At 47.9% G+C, this 20,444-nt stretch overlaps 2 long non-coding RNA genes across 2 annotated transcripts; one reads left to right on the top strand and one right to left on the bottom strand.

Annotated features, from left to right (window-relative positions):
• Positions 1-8,763: 8,763 nt before the first annotated feature.
• On the top strand, positions 8,764-15,442 carry LOC111774941 (uncharacterized). The gene is made up of 5 exons (XR_002810293.2): positions 8,764-8,874; positions 9,512-9,561; positions 10,052-10,152; positions 14,581-14,688; positions 15,001-15,442. It is a non-coding gene; the product is annotated as an uncharacterized lncRNA (long non-coding RNA).
• Positions 9,120-11,907, bottom strand: LOC111774942 (uncharacterized). The gene is made up of 3 exons (XR_002810294.2): positions 11,776-11,907; positions 10,978-11,079; positions 9,120-10,612 (listed from the first exon to the last, which is right to left on the bottom strand). It is a non-coding gene; the product is annotated as an uncharacterized lncRNA (long non-coding RNA).
• Positions 15,443-20,444: the final 5,002 nt, after the last annotated feature.

Below are 20,444 nucleotides of genomic sequence, written 5' to 3'. Positions count from 1 at the left end.
CGCCTGAGACCTGGCCCTCGTCGTGGAAGTGCGGTGGCTTCACTTTCCTAAAAGCAAAACTTTCTGGAGTTTCGATGAGATCAATCACTTTATCCTGCTCTTTCTGATCCAGGTTAACGGACTCAAAATAAGAATGAAGAATTTCATTTGTAAGTGTGTAAGACAGAGAAGGTAGAAATGCAGATTTTTCTAAACATAGAAACAAAACAAAAAAATGATTTCATTTTAGCTCAGTTTTTTCTTTCCAGTCCCTGTGGACTATCAAAATCCCTCCTCTCCCAGCTGGACTCTTCCCCGGGGCTGCCAGGTGGCCACGTCTGCTCCAAGCATCTTCGTATCAACAATCTGTTTGCGATAGTCCGAGCGCTTCTCCAGACATCTCATGTTCACCTGGCTTATTAATAATTGGCTGCAACCTTTTCAATTTTCCCCTCTAATAGGCTCACAGAGTTATGTTACTTATCGCTTTATGAGCTCAATTCTTCTCAATTTTTACATTACTCCTCTAATGCCTTCAGGTAAATTGAAGGATCACCTGAGTAACTTGATGCTGATGAGGATGGCTTTGAGGCAAGCACCAGCCCAGACGGGACCAGGATGTTCTCTGAAAACCCGGCTTAATTGTCTCCAGGCTGCTTGACATATTGCATCATGCGTGGCTTTCCTCCAGCGGTGAAAAAAGTTCTGTGAACAAGTATTTCCCACAGAAAACAGTGGGACTGGTTTTCCTTCATTTTCTCACTGTCTAAGTGGCACCCTATTCATTCATTCATTTATTCATTCTTCCACTTCCTAAGAGGCCTCACTCTCTAGATTGAGTGTACCTCATAATAGTAAACATCAAATTTCCTTGGAAAATATTCCAGGCTTCTTGCCCTGCTAGAAATAGTTACGTCCATTCAAGAAGATTCTTCCTCAAACATGTATTCCTGGATGGAAAATCCCTAGAAACCTTGACTTTGGGGTCTTTATTTTCAAGACTGCATTTAAAAAGAAACTTCTTTTTGATTCATAGTTATAAATCATGTAAAAAATATTACATGTTAGTGTTGCAACTCTCAGCGTGGGGTGTTGTGAAGACACAAGCACATCCCTCTCATGGGTTCACAATGTCCTGTTTTGTTTCAGTTTATTTGTTTGTTTGTTTCTGTTACAGTGAAGCTGGAGATGTCATTTAGGGGGCTAGGGGCTACACAGCCAGTCAGCTAGTCTCCTGGGGGGCACTGCCAGGGGGAGTCCCCAGTCTGGCCCTGGGCTTCTCAGGGCAAGAAATGATTAGTTAGGGCACCCAGAAGTGTCTGGCTTACAACGGCCTCTTGCTTAAGCAAAACCCACGAGAAACTGACATAGCAACCATTAGTCCAGTTAATTCATATTTAATGCAAAAGATGTCAACCAAACGGTCAAGAATATGTTCAACAGTGGTGGCTGCTGACATCTATCCACAAATGCCTCCCGCATCCGTCTCCTGGCAGGGAGGTACATCCCAGAGCCCGGAATGATATGGTTCACTCTTCAAGTCGTCTTCTTCCCATTCCCCTCAACAGTGTTGGGGAGAGAGTGACAATTTCTGGATCGAGTTTCTTTTTAAAAGTTCCTATGCTGATCATGTCAACTCTTTAAGAGTCTTACTTGAGATCGGTTCGCTTCATTCACTCACTACGATCAACCCAAGTTCCTATTTGGTGACTTGATATTACCTTCCTGAGACTGTTGGCTCATCGCTCTGTGGGCCTGGGGTTCTTAAATTTCTGTAAGCCATCCGGTCACCGACTATCCCGTAGAGAGACCGTCTATCACATCTACAGACAGCTGATCTTGTCCAGTACAGTAAGGCTTTCCACACGTCACAGGGGGCCTTCCTGAAGGGCTGAAGGGGCCCTGTTGTTGCCTCCACGTACAGACGATTTTTGCAGCAACCACACAAAAGAGAAGAAATGATTGATGTATCTATAAAACCAGAGCAAACTGAAGGTTCATTTACTTACCTCTGCTGAACTTCAACTCATTTAAGTATAACAGCAAATAAAACTTACATAGACATCTCTGGGACCTGCCTGGTGGGTAGTGGTTAAGTTTGCGCTTCACTTTGGCAGCCTGGAGTTTGCAGGTTCGGATCCCAGGTACGGACCTAGCACTGCTCTTTGAGCACTGCTCGTCAAGCCACGCTGTGGCAGCATGCCACATAAAGTAGAGGAAGGTGGGCACAGATGTTAGCTCAGCGACAATCTTCCTCAAGCAAAAAGAGGAAGATTGGCAACAGATGTTAGCTCAGGGCCAATCTTCCACACACACACAAAAAAGTTACATAGATGTCTAAAGATTCAAAAAGTCCAGCCCCCAACACACACACACACACACACACACACACACACTTCAACATATGAAAGAGCGAGTGAACCAGTATATATAATTGTGTGCTAAAAAACACAAAGTACATAAATCTCCCTTGCCTGTTTTCACCATCAAGTTTGGATGTTACAAATTTCTCCTATAAATTTCAATTTGGTCTGAATATTTATATTAAAAAACCCATCAGAGAGAAAGGTAGCTGGTGTCTCATTTATGCTCTGAGGACGTGCTGAAAATGCGCACCAATGCCGGTCTGTGTGGGCAGGCTAAACTCTCACAATCGCCAGAGATGATTGATAACAAGACCAAGTCTGCGTTGTTTCTCTGCAGCCCACCTTCTCCTCCCCTCCCCCTGCAGTCGAGGTCGGCCTTCTTTCACAAGCATGAAGACTCAAAGTAAAAAAAAGGAGCATCGGTTAGTCAGAATGCTCTCCTCACTGGAAAACCACCACTGGAGGGGCCAGGAAATGACAATGTTCAGCCTGCCGTGGTACGTGAATTATAAACCATACACAGAGTCATGGGAAACTCATCTATTTCAGGAAAATGTCCCCCTTCCCCTGGGATTCTTGTATTTGGTTCTATGTGAATCGAATTCCTGTGTTTTCCTCCCAAGCACCTCTGGTTCCTGCCGGAAGGAAACAGAAGACTTCAGTTCTCTGAAGGGAAGCCGCTGCATGTCAGCCTAGGGGCCTTTACTGGAAGCCCTGCCACATTTCCTCAACAGGACACTCAGGTTTATCAAAGCTGTGAAAGCAACACAAAGACAAGACCAATGACGTTTTCCTTGTTACAGAAAGGCTGTCCGCTTACCGTCTGCAGAAACAGGGAATCCTTGGTTTTGCAGGGACTCCAGCAGTTAAGGATGAAAACATCCCTTCTCTTTTATTTGAATTTCGCCTCTCCCTTGGGTGAGGGCTGCTTATAAGCTGTTGGAAGATTTAGAAGAGCTAGAAGAATAGGTCACTGTGTTTGTGGCTACATTTGGCTCCACTGTTGTGCAACAAAACCACGTTCTGCTGGTTTCCTTGAGTAAGAGCAGAAATGACTCGATGGAATACCCATTGGCCTGTCCTATGTGAAGACACACAGGGTAAATCCTCCAATACTTTGCACTTTCACAAAATTCAAAATAGGAGGAAACATTGCATCTGAAGTCACACAACATTTTAATGTGTACCTGTGTGGCTAGAATAAATGTGCAAGGTGGTGTGTAAATCTCTGATGTATTTGGAAATATTGCCCTTATGTAAATTTAAATTGTTCACAAGATGAGTTCATTTTCTATAGACTCCAATTTGATTTTTTTTTGTTTTGAGGAAGATTAGCTCTGCGCTAACATCTACCACCAATCCTCTTTTTGCTGAGGAAGACTGGCCCTGAGCTAACATCCGTGCCCATCTTCCTCTACTTTATATGTGGGACACCTGCCACAGCATGGCTTGCTAAGTGGTGCCACGTCCACACCTGGGATCCGAACCTCGAATCCTAGGCCGCCGAAGTGGAACGTGCACACTTAACCACTGCACCACTGGGCCAGACCCTCCAGTTTGATTTTAAGGTTTCTTCATGATCATGTGTGTTTGTTTTTCTGTTTTTGGTTTCAATCAATGCCAACGATCCGAAACAGTCATTGGACCATTCCAGGTCCAGCTGTATCACTTTTGGCAAGTTATTTAACACCCCTCATCTCAGTTTCTTCATGTATAAAGTGAGGGTAATCATAGTATTCTCCTCTGAGCGTGCTTCTGTTTATTTATTTCACAAATATTATTGCCTGTCCCAGAAGCACTGGGCACTGAGGATGCAGCAAATGCTGAATGTGTGTCCCTGTCCTGCTGGCTCATGGCTCAGGGAGGGAAACAAACAAGTGAGCAAAAGTAATTTTATATGTTGGGTGCTATGAAGGAAAATAGAGTGCTAGGGTGATGAGATTGGTTTGAAGGAAGGTCTCCATGAGGTGGAGACATTTAAATTGAAGAATGAAAAAAAAATTAGCCAGGCAAAGGCTGCATATTCCAGGCAGAGGGAGAAGCGTGTGCAAAGGCCCTGAGGTGCTAATGTCTTTGATCTTCAGTAGAAGGGCCTGAATCAGAATTGGAAGACAGTGATGTGGCCTGCTGGAGTAAACAGGCAATAGGTTGGTCCAGGTGGCACTAGTTTGTAGGTCAAGGGAAGCAGCTGGAGTTTTCCTGAGAAGCCACTGGAAGAATTTAACTTAGAACAAGACTTGATCTCATTTACATTTCCAAAAGAGCTCTTTGGCTGCTTGTGTGGAGGGGAGACAGGGGAAGAAGGAGTGGAAGCTCAAGCTTTCCTTGTAAGGATTAAATGAGATAATAAATATTTAGCATTTGGTGCAATACTTGACACATAACAGTTGCCCAGTTCCTGTGAGGGATTGTTATTAATAATTATTATCAATATTAATAACAATAATGCTTCAGTTTGGCATCATAATCTGACGGTATAAATTCAACATGTATACCTGAAAGTAAATACTCTCTGATTTCTGTCACTAAAAATGTCAAAAAAGAAAAAAAATTAGCTCAGGAGTTGGGAAGTGAGTTTATCGGCCCAGCTGGGGCTCAAATGTAAAGTTAATTTTGATTCCTAAACTATTTACCTTATTATTGTCCATATAGTTAGTTGCATGTGTTGAGTGCAAACTTTTTAATGAGCAAGTCTGTGAAAACTTTTCCACTAATTAAGTCAGTATACCACTGTATAAAAGAAAGTGCTTCTTGAAAATACTTCATTTTCCAGAAACCATAACATTGACTTCTGTGAGCTCTAGTTCTGACCCAAATGAGGATATCACGGAGAGAACGTGCTTGGAAAACTAACGTTATGTACTAACTTTCAAGCTTTGGGAAAGAGTCTTTGTTGGCTCCAGAAAATCAGAATGTGTGTGCTCCATTCTCCTTGCTCTCTGATGGGTTTTTAGCCCCTAATGACGTCTCCTTAAGCTTTAGGCTGTAGGACAGAGCTCCAAAATGCTGAGTAACTGTGTGCCCTCTCCTGGGCCTCTCTAAGCCTCTTTTCTCATCTGTCACATGGTCGTAATAAGACTGCCCTCCTTTTAAGGTGTAGTAAGAGTGCCCTCCTTTTAAGGCTGTGAAGATTGATGGAGAGAATTCCATAGTGTCTGACACATAAAAAGAGCTCAACAATTAACTGTTAAGGTTATTGTTACTTTTTGAAGACCAAAGTACCTACTCTCCTTTATTTGACCCATTTAATTCCAGATGAAAAAGGATAGTCCGGTATTCCACGTAGAACTGCTTTGGTCATCAGAAACCTTTAGTGTGATGACCTTTGACATTTTATCTATGACCCTAATTTGACCCTTGAGCTAGGATGAGACTTGGAAAAGATCCCCGGACACTGGCTCCAGCTGTGAAATCTAGTCACAGACTCACAGCTCTGGGAGAGGTGGCTCTCCAAACGTTGCTGGAAATTACAGTTCTAATCTAGAGTTTGATAAGCCAAGGGGTCTAGGGTTTCAATTGCGTCCGTCCTCTGCTCTTCTAACGGGCGGTAATTATCTTTGTAATGCTCTAATGCTAAATAATGATGCTGCTAATGCACGCTGCATCTTCGCGCACAGGTGCCAGCTGTTCCCTCGCCGGGCAGCTGACCGTGTTGCGCACACTTAGGCGCGTTCGCGGGGCCCAGCCTCTGCCCACACAAACAAAACAAAGACCGCCCGGCCTTCCTACCGAGCCACCCGCCCTTCCCCCTCCGCCTGAAGGAGGCCCTTCTCGCTCCCTCCCAGCCCTCTCTCCCCCCTCCGCCCCTCCCTCGCCCCTTCCCCTCACTGCCCTCCCTCCCACTGGTGGTTTCTTCCTGCAACAGAAATCCAGGAAACCACCCCCCACATTTCCTCTACCCACAATTTTCTCCAGGGCCTGACTCACACACAATTCAGCTCGATTTGGAGTTCCCTTTTCTCTGCCCCATGAGAAACCCCGACTCTCCCATTCATTTCTGGGAGGACCGGCTTGCCAGATAAGGTTGCTTAAAATTTCTGTCTCATAATTGACCTTTCATCATTAAAAAAAAAAAAAAAAGGCATATTGAAGACAAATTACCAAAGAACAAATGTGAGGCTGTTGGCTTTTCACACACATACACACACACACACACACAAACACACAAAGACCCTTACACATCCGTCCATAGAGCCGCCTTCAGCAGACAACATCTGCAAGATGACTCGTTTTCTCGGTAACTTTAATCTCGTAATTCATTGTTTCTGTGGTGCCAGTTACAGTAGCTAAAAGGGCGGAACAGCAGGCCAATTTGGCACACAAACAAATTTAAATGTGAACCGGGGGTTTGCCCACCTTATGATGAGTGGTTGACTTGCTGCCAAAAAACAAAACAAAATCAAAACAATAGATGGGCTTGCTGAGGGTTGGGGGACAAGAGTTGCAGTTTCTCAACAGGGTGGGGGCTCCTGTGAGCTTGACAGCACGAAGAATACCAGGGGGTCACAGCACATCTGCTCCGGAGGAAAGACAAAGGGCCAGGTGGGGCTGCCGTGGCCTGCGGGGCCGAGCGGGGCGCAGGGTGCAGGGCGCGGGCGCGGGGGCCGTGGCTCCGCGCGCCCGCCGCAGCCCCCCCGCCCAGTTTAACCTTGACTTCTCCCTCCCCGCATCTGGCGCGGGAGGGAAGCCGGTCCAGATGGGCGTCCGGAGTGTGACGACGCCCCGCCGTACCCCCGCGCGCTCGCTCAGATGGCGCACGCTGCTCGGGGGCCACGACACTCCGCCCACGAAGGCCGCAGACCCTGTGCGCCCGGGGGTGGCGGGTGCCACCCGCATCTCTCCCGCGCGCCCCTGGTGTCCCCCGGCCCCGCCCCGCTCGGATCGGAGCGCCGAGCCCGGCGCTGGGTGCTCCTCGGGGGTCCCCGGAAACAATGGCGAGGCTGTGCTCGGCCGGCTGGGGGGGCGCGGGCCCCGCCGCTGGAGCGCCCCGCAGTGCCGAACTCGGGGCTGTCCCAGGGCCGAGGCCAGGGCGGGCGGAGTCATCCGAGGCCCCGGCGACCCGCGCTCCCGGACAACCGTGTCGCCCGCGCCGGGCAAGTCCATGGAGACAGACCACGCAGTGACAGGCCGGAGGCGGCTCGGGGGATCCATAATTTATGATGTTGTTCTTACCAATCCGGTTTGGGATTTCACAAGCGTTCCCAGCTTCCTTCCCATTTGTTGCTTCCATCCGTCCTTTTGGAGCAAACTTCACTTCCCCTCCCCGAGAATGTAGCAGTTACCTTAGTGAATTAATGTGATAAGAGAAAAAAAAGGTGGGTTTCTACTTGAGGGATTGCCTGAGAGGGGCGAAGGGAACACAGGTGCTGCGGCGGGCCTGAAAGATGGATTGCTTAGTCCACTGTGTACCTTCGACGAATTTTAGCCGAACTGCAGAAAAAAACAACCCTATTTCCAGAGAGCTGGGGTAGGGGCCTTGTGCGGACAGGTAGTGAGCACAGAACGTCCTTGGTCACTACCACCAATCATTTTCCTCATTTATAAATAAACCTCTTGGTCCTAAGTTATTTTTTTTTTAGCCTCGCAGGCCCGCAAAAATGATGACTAGCATAGCGGGAAGGGAAGGGGTTAATGGCCCCTCCACGCAGCGCCTGATCCGGACCCAGCCGGCAGCCGCCTGCATTGCTTGCTGCCCGGCAGACCTCAGGTGCTCCTAACTTAGGATACAGGAGACTCCCGTTGGCCAAGGATGCTCCTGTCCCGAAGATTCCTTACATTGCTGTAGTGACTGGGGAAAGATTTATGGATTTTTATCAAGTTTTAGTGCAATAAATAAGGGAAAGACACAACAAAGGACCCCACACTAAGCTGGGGGAAGTTTTCTTTCTTGTTACCTTCCCCCCCCCCCTTTTTTTTTTCTTGAAAAGGAGTTTATTCTAGGCCCCTTCTTTTTCTCTTTCGGACTCAGTGTTGCTAAATGGAATTCAGACCAGAGAGCAACTGTGGCAAATGCTTGCTGAGGCTGGAGCCCTTAAGGACTTGAATGAAAAAAGGTTGGAAGTGGTCAGATCCATTCCGATTGCTCCCAGCGGCCGGAGGCCCCAGGCCCAGGGCTGCTCCCCTTCCATCTGGGCTGAGAAGGGAATGGGCCTGGGAAGATCTTGGAGCTCCAGAGCCAGTAGCTCCTGCAGATGGCTGGGTCATTTTGTGGTTTACAAATGACCAAGTCAGGTTGAAGCCACAGTTGCTGTGGTTACAGGCAACCGTGATTAGTCACACAGTTAGTGACCCAGTTATGGCACACCCTCTTTTAAAAGGACATTATTCACTATCTTGGTAGCTTGATTTCAGAAATGTTCCATGTACACAAGGAAAACGAAGACTGCAGGGGGCAGAGGACGGAAATGTAGGGCGTGTATGCACGTATGCCAGGAGTTTGGTTTTCTGAAAAGGAGCAAATCCAGGGTGTGACTTTTGAGGCAAGTAGAAGTTCACTGAACGTTGACTAGAGACTGCTTTCCAAGTTCAGGTATGGCTGTTTCTGAAGGCAGTCTGGGTGGGGAAAGCAAAGCAGCCCCCAGGGACCCCGTGAGCTTTGACTTGGCTTGTATATTCGCGGCCATCTGTAAAATGAAAGTGGGGAGGCAGGAAGGGGAAGAAGAACCCTACCTAGGAGGCTCGTGTGGGTTTTTACTTTTTAAAAATAGCATTTCTTTTTACCACAATGGCACAGGAACTTGTAAACATGAATCCCCAGCAATAGTAAACAAATTAGTCTAGGTTCTTTTATCTGAGAAGTAAGTACAGCATGTGTCTGTTTCTCCGTCTCTTCTCTCTCCCTCTCTTTTTCAAGAGAAACATGCAAAACGCAAAATTCCCCCTCCTCTTAAAGGCTTCTTTGCTGGTGAGTGTTTGTTCCTAGCAACAAATAGTCTTTTATTCGAATGGTCTCCAAAAGTTCATAAGCGAAAAAAGTGTCCAACGTCTGGTTACCCACAATACAGTCTCTGGCCGCATAGTGAAGCTTTTCTGTCCTGAATTTGTGATCTGCTATCAGAGTCCTTTAATTTCTCTGAACAGAAGGCTCTTTGGGAGAAGAAAGCTTGGGGGTGGGGAGCAACGTTGGAATCCGTCTTTTTTCCCCCCCTTTTGCTGTTTTCTTCCAGTCAGCAAGTAGTGCTGGAAATCTTCTGATCTTTCCCAGCATCTTGTCGAGGTGAGAGCCAGGGAAGGGTTAACCGAGGCCGTGGGCAGGTTTCCCCGCTGGCCTATTTCACAGGGGAGGAGCAGCTGGCCGGGCACCACCTAGGAACTGTTCATAAAAAGGAGACGCCCTACTCCTGATGCCCTTTATCTCCTTTGGAGATTTTCCTTTTACAGCGTGTTTTGTACAATCTTCAGTTATGACCGTCTTTTGAAAGTCCTAGGTTCCCTTTAACCATTGGGAGTTTACAGATGTTCCCAACATCCCAAATGTAGTAGCTGGTGAGATGAAAGGAACGAAGCAAAGGATGAGGGGGAGGATGGACCATCATTTTGAAAGATGAAGGACAAAAATAATTATTTGTAACTGAATTTTAATCACTTACAAACAAATCTTTTTCTAACATTCGGTCATTTTTCGTGGGTTGAAGCTTCAATTCGAATGAATTCAATTTGACATACTTTTACTGAGCAAACTAAATAAAAGCCTGGTGCTTTCCTAGGTGTCAAGGATGCTGAAGAGAGCAAGACACCCAAGGCCAGGCTCTGGTGGACCTGATATCTGAGCTAATAAGTAATTCTTGAAATAACTTTTGGATAGGGGGTAAGTGCTTTGAAAATAATAAAACAGGACAGAGAGAAGGCCTCTCTGAGGAGCTGATAGTTGAGCTGAGATCTAGAAACAAAGGGAGGCAGCTATGGTGCCACTAGGGAGAAGCAGTGCGGCCAGAGAGACTCCTGAAGGCCTGCAGCTGGGATGAGCCCCTTGAGTTGCAGAGACAGGAAGAAGGCCCGTGCCACAGGCTGGAGAGAAGTAGGGTGGAGAGGAGGCTCAGGGTCCCTTCACTTTCAGATTCTTCCGTGCTTCCCAGAGTTGGCAATCTCCACAGCTCCGGGGGTGCTGTCCTAGCTTACAGCTTGCCTGCAGACAGCATCTGCCCTGATTCACTTCCACATGCAAACCAGCAAAGCAGCCGAGGGGTCAGACGCTGTCCCCTTTATCTGCCAATCTTCTTTGCCTTGACTTGAAAGCCAGCAATATTGATTAAAAGCAGAAGACACAGCTATTGTAGAGCAAAGAAAAAAAACAATGTCTAAGATGGGGGAGGAAGGGGTAGAGGTGTGTCTTGTGGAGTTGGACAACTGGTGGGGTTGGGTTGGGTAGTTCCGTAGGTTACATAGTTACATCGTTACATGGGTTATATAGCAAGACCAACATTTCCCCTAGGTGCCTGCCAGAAGCAATCCCCGCCGACCTGGGTGTGGCCTTCCTTTCTCCTGGGGCCTGACCTCCAGTCACCCAGATCTGCTTCAGATTTCTTCAGAAGGCCTGGGGCATCCCTCTCTCTCCCTCTCTCTGGTCTGTCCCAGCATCCAGGACGGGAGTTGGCAAATTTGGTTCTTCTGCCCCATAAAAGCGTGAAGTCACCTGTGAGCGCCCTGGGAAGGCAGCCCCTCTCTCTCCTCCCTTTCCTGCTTTTCTCTTCCCCAGATCTTGAGTTTTGATGGGCAAGGGTTTTCCAGTTCTTGACTAGAATATGAGGGTGAGAAAGAAATGAAGGAATATTAAATGATGCAACAAGAAGCAAATAACTAGACCTACAACTAGAATATGCAACTGTGTACTGGGGGGATTGGGACAGAAGAAGGAGAAAAAAAGATTGGCAACAGATGATAGCTCAGATGCCAATCTTAAAAAAAAAAAAAAAAGAACTAGGGACGTGGAGGTGGGGGGTGGGAGGACTCCTCTGACTTTATTCCCAGGTCTCTAAGCTTGGGAAGGAGTACTCTTTTCACCTGTAAGCAAACTCCTGCGCTCCTACAATTGACTTTTTCTGGCATACTATTTTTTATGGTCACCTCCCTCCCCTGCAGCTGTTGGCCTCAGGTGAGCCCCCCCCCCCGACCCCCCCACCCCCGCGGGGTCTCTAAATCGGCTGGGCTGCCTGCGCTCCACTCCTCTCAGGGCCTCTGCCTCCTGCCTGGGCTGCACGGAGTTTTGCCAGAGGGGCTCTGGGAAGTGGTGAGCTGGTCTCCATCTCTGCACTGTCAGCTCTCCCTGGCTCCTTGGCTGTTGGAAAGCATCCAGAATAGCAACCCTGGGGCTTTGTTTCCAGTCCGGCAGGGGAGAAGCTCCAGGGACGCCTCCCTTACTCAGGCCCAGGCAGAGGCAGCAGCCGAACAGAAGCAGGAATGGAGTTGCAAGGCCTGGGGCTCCTTCTCTCACCTCTCTGACTCTCTGCCTCTCCTTGCCTCCTAATCAGAAGGGTATCCAGGCTTCCCATCTCTTTCAACTTCAATTCTCATCCAGAATAGAGACCTCCATTTTGTTTTGTTAAGCTACCCAGGGTCACGGAACACTGAGACATCCCCTGTTCCACATTCTCTTCATCTCACAAGATCCAGCTCTGGGTTCCAGGACAACGGTTTGAATACCAGCTCTGCCTTTTACTGGCCATACGGCCTTGATAAGTTGTACGATTTCGCAGAGTCTCAGCTCATTTGTAAAATGAGGATAATAATAGCACCCCTCTCATAGAGTTGCTGCGAGAATTAACTGAGATCACTGATGAAGAGTTCCTCGAAACACACCTAGCGCGTGGTAGGGGCTCAGATAACATGATCAGCATCAAATACTGCAAACCGTCTCCTTCTTAAACTCCCTCCTCCCTTGGCTTTGTAACCTCACACGATGTTCTTGATTACCTCTGATTTCTGCCTTCTCTCTCTCCTTGAAGTGCTTCTCTCGGTCTTCTCTGGTCTTCTTGGTTTAACTGGGGGAGTTTCTGTTGGCACTGTATTTGGCTCGCATTGTAGCATCTCCCTCCTCCGTCTGGAACTATTGACTCAACATGGATCACCTCCAGATTGTCACCGCAGCCCTCACCTCTCTGCGGCTGACTTCTTGCGACTCTAAGTTCCACTTGGACTTCTCATGCCATCACAAACCCAATCTGTCTAAAAACCAAATTACTATTTTCCCTCTAAATCAGAAATCATCTTCCAACATCCAAATGTGTGACTCCATTCTGGAAGACACGCTGGTTCCATCTTCCCCTGAATACCCTTCCTCCCAGCCACTTTCTCCATCTTCTGAGACTCTGGGTCCAAAGCATCTTCATTCACAGCGTCTCCCTCTTAGAACCTCTTATTTCCTTTCTAAGACCATCATGCATGTCTAGTTCCTGAGCATTTTGTGCCTGTTACGTCCTCATCGCTACCTAACCTGCCCCCCAAGTCCAAGTTCTCCTCTCATCTGGGCTGTGATAGACTGATTGGCCCCCATAGGCAGCCTGTGGGAGAGGGAGAACAGTCTGGTCTCTTCTATTAGTCATCTCTGTGCAAGAACTTGGTTTCCTCATCTCAGTGATATGCTCCTGCACGTGTCTAGTAGAGACACTTGGCTTATGTCCACCTTAAGTTTGATGTTAGGAGGAGGGACTTCTGGAAAGTTCTGTAAGATTGATTTGTATGAAGACCCAAGAGGTTCCTGGGGAAGGACTCACCCTAAAGGCAAGGAGAGCTAAAATGTAATCAGAGTAGTGAGACTATAAGCTACTGGTCTTGTGCAAAAAGGGAGGGAAAATTTCAGGTGTGCTAATAATGGTAACAGTAAATATTATTATTAATGTTGTTCTCTGGCCTCATTTCCCACCTTCCCTTTTAGGGTCTTGTACCAGATTCTAAAAGAGTGTAAGCTATAAGAAAAAGGAGTAGAAGAGCTGGTTCGCTAGAACATCTCAGTGTTGTTCTGAGCACGTGCATTCATTCCTCCAGTACTTCCCAAGCATGCCCTGTAGGCTCTGCATGGGCGACACGCCTGCATGGAGTTTACAGTCAAGCAGAGAAGACAGAGGATACAAACAAGTAATGACCATGAAGGTCGGCACATGCTATGGGTGGGCAGGTCCAGAAGGTCACAGGACCTCATATTAGGGACACTTAACCTTAAGCTTGGAGTCAGATGAAGCTTTGTGGAGGACATGGAATCTAGACAAAGGAAGAGAGGAGGAGATAGCCAGGTAGAGGAAGAGTTCCACACGGAGGGCAACAGGGTACACAAAAGTCCTTCAGTCAGAGAAGCACGGCATTTTTGAGGAACTGAAAGAGGTTCAGCCTGGGCAGAGCGTGGGCAGGATGCTGAGAGATGAGACTGGAGAGGGTACAACGAACAGGGCATTATAGACAGTGCACGTAAGTTTTGATTTTACCCTAAAAGGCAAAGGAAAGCCATGGGAGGGTTTTAAATGCTGGTGTGTGTGTGTGTGTGTGTGTGTGAGTGTGTGTGTGTGTAACGATCAATCTTGAGTATTAGAAGGGTATTGGAGAGGAGCAAGACAGGCAGGGAATCCAGGTAGGAGGTTGCGACGTATCCCAGAGGCGAGGTGGTGGAGCCTGGACTGGGACAGTGGAGGGGCAGAGAAATGGATGGATTAAAGGAATATTTGAGAGGACTTGTAATAGGTTGGATATGGGAGGCAAAAGAGAGGGGAAGGTTGAGGATAAGTCCCAGGTTTCTTGACTCGAACAAGTCTTGAACAACTGGGAGGATATGAGTGACATCTGCTGAGTTTGGGAACACTTGGGGAAGTGTGGAGGGGAGGGGGGCGGTTTGCATTTGTGGCTGTTGTGTTTGAGGCTCCTGAGAGACATCCAAATGGATGAGCTTGGGAATCCTGGTTATCAGTGGCATGGCTAGGAGAGACTTGAGAAAATCATTCAGATAAATTGTGTGTTTATTTCTGCTGCAGTCTGAGATCTTTAGGTTGTCAGGAAAGAAACTCACTCAAACTAGCTCAAATAAAATGTGGAATTGGTGGGATACAGAGCTTCATGGGGCCTGTTGCTCACAGGAGAGCTGTGAGGACGGGAACAGCTTTTCTGGACTATACAGGGCAATGTGACTACTCATTCCTTCATTTCTGCTTCACTCCCCTCTGGGTAGAGCAGTCTTCTCTGCTCATCCCTGAGGCCTCCTTCCTCCATATCTTTGCTCTCTACAGAGCTGACTCCTGCTTTTGTCCCCCAACAGACCTAACATCTGAGTTGAAAAGCTTATTATGGACTTCATCACAATGTGTATATCTCTTTATTCAAATTCTTGAGAAGAGTGGATCTGATTGGCACTAAGAAGTTAATGGTATGCCAGCTTTGGGTCAGGTGATCATCCTTGGTCCAAGCAGTGAGAGCAATGTGTATGTGTGAATGTATATATATGTATGCATGCATGTATGTACATGTGTGTATATGTATGCATGTGTGTGTGTGCGTGCATGTATGTACGTGTGTGTGTGTGTGTGTGTGGAGGCAATTTTGTGTGAGGGGAGTGGTCAGGCCAGTTGTAGTGTTGAGTATAGAGCTGTTGGTCAGACAGAATATTGATACGTTCTTTATTTTCTTGTCTAACCTGTTAAATGTTAATTGCGCTGCTACTGTCTCTTCCGTGTGGCAGGAGGAAAGAGCATGGACAGACAAATGAGCCTGAATACCCCTTTCCCAGGACGATCGTGGGGCGTTCACTCTCAGAGCTTCAGTTTCTTACTCTGTAAAATCAGCGATACTCTCTACTTCCTCAGGAGAGAGAATGAAATGAGAGAGCACGGTGAAATGCTTGGTAAATGGCAGGAGGCACTCAGCGACCGTTCCTTCCCTCCCTTTCCTTCTCCTTTATGCTTGTTCAAGTCACTCCTTTCCCAGAAAACAGGAATTCTGCTTGTCACTTTTTTATAGTGATTCCTCTGCATGACTATTAACAAATGTTTACAGAACGATCATATATTTTACTCCATTAAAATGTAGTTGTAACCATTCAATAACATTTTTGGAAAATTGAGATGAGGAAAAATTGTCTACCCATAATTCTGCCATCTAAATAAAAACACGTAAGCTACTTGATTTATTTTTTTTCATTTTTTCCTAGGCATTTTTTTTGTTTTTACATAAATATAACCATAATTTACACACAATAAATCGCAGTGTTTTAAGATGTTTCAACATAAATTATTTGCAGAATGAAAAACATATACTTTAAAAGCATTTAATTTTCATAAATCTAGAATATTGATCGGCATCTTCCTTTAATTTCCTCTGTTTTGTCCAGAACGTCTCGCAATGGGGCAGAGTTCAGTTAGAACCGTATTTAATTCTACCAAATTACAAACATATTCCAGGCAAGAGCTGTGTGCATTCAAGGCTCTTTGATACATTAGATTTAATGCAGGGCCAATGAGGCCAAGCCGTAAGTTTCATCCTCACATGAGCCAATTAGCCTTACTAACTACCACAGCCACCCATTTCACCCCAATCTTGGTCTCCCACCTTGCAAATGAAGGGCAGGGGTCACCAGGGAGAATGAAAGCGAACATGAAGAGTTCAATGCAAATCCATTACCAAGACTAGACAGCCAACTTAAAGGCTTCATCTTTGAACCATTAGGTGAACTTGGGGGGAGGAGCCTTAATAGGCACAATTAGAATATTTCATGTTGAACAATGGTTGAATTCTAGAATGAAAGTTCCGGATCCAGCTAGAACAAAACTAGTCCAGATCCAGCTTTTTTCAAGGATGGTACATGAGAAAAGTCTCTCTAGCTTCAAATGGAATAGGAGTCAGCAGCTTCAAACAATGATGGAAACTAGAAAATTCCTTCCGCAGGCTTTTTTTTTTTTTTTTTTCAATTAATACCACCCGCTGGTCTGAGTGAGTAATTCTGAGAGAAGCAGAGTGTAGTTGCTGATTGTGCTATGACTTGAATGAACCTTGGAGAAGATCCCGGAAGGTACCTGTGAAAAATTGGAGAGATTCAAAAATATGCCCATGAACCTGTTTACCTGAGGTCAGCTCAGAGAAGACACACAAATTTCAAAAATTCTGTTTGAGAAAAATGCATCATGCTATTGGGGAAATTTCTACCGGGACACTAAACGTCTGAGCACCTGCTCTGAGCTTCGCCAGTCTCAGCTCCACCATGATGCACTTTCTGTGCCCTGACCGGCTTTCTTTTCGAGATGACTCAAACACACACCCACCCACCCCTTCCTGCAGCTCCATGGAGAAGATGTAAGCTGCTGAGAAATTCCTATGTGGGCTCTGGTGACCTCTTCCACCCCAGGGACAGGAGTTGGCACCATGTTGATGTTACACCTCACCCTTCGTGTTTCAATGCTAAGCCTGGAGAAGGCAGGGACCTTAGTTCTTCTGTAGGGTGGCACATCCGCCATGCAGGTTTAGCTGTACGTTCGGGGAGAAAATTTGTACCACCAAAGGTCTCGCGCTGCTTTTGTAGCATCTGGATTGTTTCCCTCCAAAGTCTTCCCTTCTCCTCTTTGGAAGACCAACCACACAATTCTGGCTAAGAGCTCATGTTTGAGGCCCTGTCGACTTGCTGCTTGATACTGTTCTTCCTCGTTACCACATTGGTGGCATCAAATGTCCTTATTGATTTTTTTCTGATTGGTCCACCCTAGAACAGGCTCAGCTTCATAAATGGGACATCTTGTGGTCTGAAACATGAGATTAGTTTTAACAAACCACTCTTAACCATGCTCTCTCCCAGGGAACCAAGGGAAAGCAATTGCTGAATTTCTTTCTGGCTGTCTCTCTGTGACCCTTCTCACTCCTGCTCACGCCCTGCTTTCCCTCCTGCCTCGTCCTCCCACCGCTTACAAACAAAACGCTGCAAACAATACTCACTGAACTCTCAAATCATTCCCTGGGCCCCTGAACCAGACAGAACTGAATCGTTCTGGCCTCTGCTGAGTGAGTGGAGGATGTTGAAAAAAAGTACCATTGTGCTAGTTAAGGAAGGGGTCAGAGAACCGAAAAGACTACAGCTGGATTAAAGGGCTTCTGGGCTGGAATTCTCCTTTTTAGCTATCCAGAGGCATAAATTAAGGACTGCAAACTTTAAGATATGGCAAATGAACAGAATGCTAGGGGGTTTTGCTGCTGTTGTTTTGTTTTTAAGTGAAATTGCCCTATCTTCCAGGAATTTCAACAAGAAGCTTACATATTTTTCATGTCAGTTGTATTTCCCCGCCACCTTTGTTTTCCAGCCTGCCTCCCCTTAACAGCTGGACACATCACCATTCCATTTTTCTATTGGTTGTGACTGAAGTAGCTTGAGGTCAATTATTTCCCCAGCAATTGACAAAGAATCTTGACGAAGAGGAAAGTGACATTGTCCCTTAAACAACCCGGCTCCCTCCTCCCTCTGCCCTCCCCGTTGAGAGCAGGGCAGACTTTCCTTTTGCAAGGAGCCCAGCAGGGCAGAGGCGTGGGGTCTGTGGAAGTGCGTGGGGAACATATGGCAAGTGGAGACAATATTTATATTCATGGGGAAAGAGCAGTAGAAGATCCAAAGAAGGTCATTCCACAGAGATTTCAAGCAGGAGACACGCGGCCTTGAAATTTTGTCTTTGGCCGGGATACAGCAGAGAATTTAAAGAAAGAGTTTTTGTTTTGTTGCTTTCTCTGCCACCTTCGCTCCTCTTAACAATTTTAATTGTTGGCAATTCGAAAAAGGGACTATCCCTCCCCCTAAGTTCCATGAAAGTACCACACTGGCCGGTCTCACCAGCTCCCACCGCCTCCCCTCCCCTGCCTCTGTCCCCAAGACCAAGAATTGAAAGCTGCCCTCTCTGGTTGCTCGTGCCTTGCGCCTGTGGCCTTTCTCCCCTTGTTCTTTTGACTGGGAGACCGGGTAACGAGCGCACAGGCGAAGTGGGCATTTGGGGCAACTGGTTCTTGGGGGAAGATATCAGTAATTAATCGGTCTTAGACTACTCTGTGATGAGCCACATGAAACCGCCGGTGACTTCTGCAGGGCTTGCCAGGCGGCATTTTGCATCACGCCTTCCTAAGCAAGGTAAAGGGCCCTCTTCTAGACCCCCAGTGGAAACCGCGCGCGGGCCCGCAGCGCCGCAGTCAAACGCGCGCGGGAGCGAGCGTCTGCCGTCTGGGCGCCTCAGGCTGCGGCGCACGCGCTCCCTCCGACAGACAGACACGCAGACCGGCGGACACATGTGCACATCCTCCCGCGTGGCCGCGCGCCCGTGCTCGGCCTGGCCCCGGCGGGGACGTGCGGGCTCCCTTGCAGGGGGAGGCGAGGAAAGCGAAGGGGGAGGGGCGGTTCCCATCTGGCCGCCGTCGGAAGTCGACGCCTCCCGCCTGGGGCGCGCAGGAAGACGCGGCCGCAAGGGCAGGGAGGTGTGAAGCGGCGGCTCTGGAGGGCACCCCCAAAGCGGCAGAGCTCTGGGGCGCTGCTATTTTAACTCCGGTTTGGTTCGGGGGCGTCATATTCTGCACTCCTCCAGATTTCCGTTCCCGAGGGGGAGGTAGATAGGGTACGGGTGCGCCTGGGTCCTCACGCGGGAGGGGTCCCCCAGGGTCCCCTAGTGAAGCAGCCCTAAACGAGCTCCCCGCTGCACGGAGGCCACACTTAATGGACTCTTGCAGATAAAAGAGCCGGGCTACCTTTCTTTCCTATAATGGCCCCTGAGGCTAACGTCTTAAAGAGGAAACAAAGGGATTGTTTTACAACACACGCGGGGGAGGGGAAGTGGCCCCTGTTTCTTAACTCTTCCCCTCCCGCGGCCGCTGGGCGCCCCGAGCCTCGCACGCGCCCCCACGGGCAGGAGCGCGGGGAGGAGACGGAGGGGCTGGAGGGGCCGCCCCGGACCCGGCCTCTGGATCAGGGGACCCAGGATTTCGAGCTGCAGTTTTGAAAGTTAAACCGGGGGGCACGTTTCTCGCGAGCCTGGGTGACCCCCACAGGATGCATGCGTGGCAGTGAGGTCAGGGCCCGGGCTCTGCGCCGAGGCCCCCGGTGGGGACCCCGGGAAGGCCTCTCCGAAAAGCGGCCTGCGCCTCGCCCGGGGTCTACCCCGGGGCCACTTTGCGGACACACTTCTTCAGGTATGAGTGGCCTGTATGCCGGCTGGCAGGGCAACTCTTACAGGAAGTTTACGTTTGAAACTGCGGAGGGAGAGAGTCCTAGTCGCATCTGCTTCCTGGCTTTTTGTTCTGGCTCCAGGAAAAGATCAAACAATAGTTAAATAGCAATTGAAGACAAGTGATGTAAGAAATAAACAACTCAACAACAAAAATGCCCATAGGGATGGTTTTTAAAACCCTTTATTGTGGAAATAGTCGCACAAACACTCAAGGAGAGAAAATGCTATCATGGAGTGGCTCCTAAATTTGAGCAAGCATCGGAAACACGGAGCAGAATCCTCTTGGGGGCTTATTCAGACGCAGATTGCCGGGCCCCACCCCAGAGTTTATTTAGTGAATCTGGGGTCTCCTGCTCCAACCTGAGAATTTGCAGCTTGGTAGAGTTCCCACATACTGCTGTTCCTGGTCTGGAAAGGGCACTATGAGATCCACTCGCATAATAAATCCCTTTGTGACCCTCACCCAGCTTCAATATGTGTAGCGTTTTACCCACAGTGTTTCTTTTATCCCCTCCTCCAACTATTTGGTTTGCTGGAGACTTTTAAGGCAAATCCCAACATCATGCCATTTCACCCATATGGATGATTTTTAATTCAGTAGTTAGTTAAGCCAAGAGGACTAAACGCTGTGAGAGTTACTGGAAAAGCCTTCATATGTTTCCAAGAAGTTCAGCCTCCCTTCTGGTCCTTTCACCCTGGTGCCAAGTCCAGAGCCATTCTCTGTAAAAACCACACCTGCATCTTGGTTCTGAGACCACCCTTCAGGAGTTCCTCACCAGAGGAGCCTGTCAGATTCCTGGAACGCTGCTGGATTTTCCAGCAGGCTGTCCTGGCCTAGGGCACCACCTGATCCCCACTCTCAACTTTGGGTCATTATCTGGTCATCTTGTACTCCCATGACCATCCTTTGCTCTCAAGTGTTTCCTTAACAAAGTATCTTCCC

The sequence above is a fragment of the Equus caballus genome, chromosome 9, assembly GCF_041296265.1.
Source record: "Equus caballus isolate H_3958 breed thoroughbred chromosome 9, TB-T2T, whole genome shotgun sequence".
Lineage (NCBI taxonomy): Eukaryota > Metazoa > Chordata > Mammalia > Perissodactyla > Equidae > Equus > Equus caballus.
This window is presented reverse-complemented; position numbering and strand designations above follow the sequence as displayed.